Source organism: Zootoca vivipara, chromosome 2 (genome assembly GCF_963506605.1).
Source record: "Zootoca vivipara chromosome 2, rZooViv1.1, whole genome shotgun sequence".
Classification (NCBI taxonomy): Eukaryota; Metazoa; Chordata; class Lepidosauria; order Squamata; family Lacertidae; genus Zootoca; species Zootoca vivipara.
Genome location: NC_083277.1, coordinates 5,724,213 through 5,724,565, shown reverse-complemented (window position 1 = coordinate 5,724,565; position 353 = coordinate 5,724,213).

Below are 353 nucleotides of genomic sequence, written 5' to 3'. Positions count from 1 at the left end.
CGCCTCCCTAGGGGGCCTCCCTAGACTCTAAAACCACCCTCCAGTCGTTTGCACTGAGCTTTGGGAAAGAGGAGGAGAAATATTGCTTTCCGGCGGGTCAGTGTTGAATATTGGCGGCCGCCAGGCACGTGACAATGTAAATCGCCCTTCTCGTCGCCGCACGTCGCGGCACACCAGCCAGCGTCTCGCGGCACACTAGTGTGCCGCGAAACAGCGGTTGAGAAACGCTGCTATACACACAGGTTTCAGGGCAGTTCACAGGATAATATCACAATATAAAAACACAAAATATATAATCAAAACAAAAACAACTCCCTCCCCAAAAAAATAAAAACACATTTTTAAAGGGCATT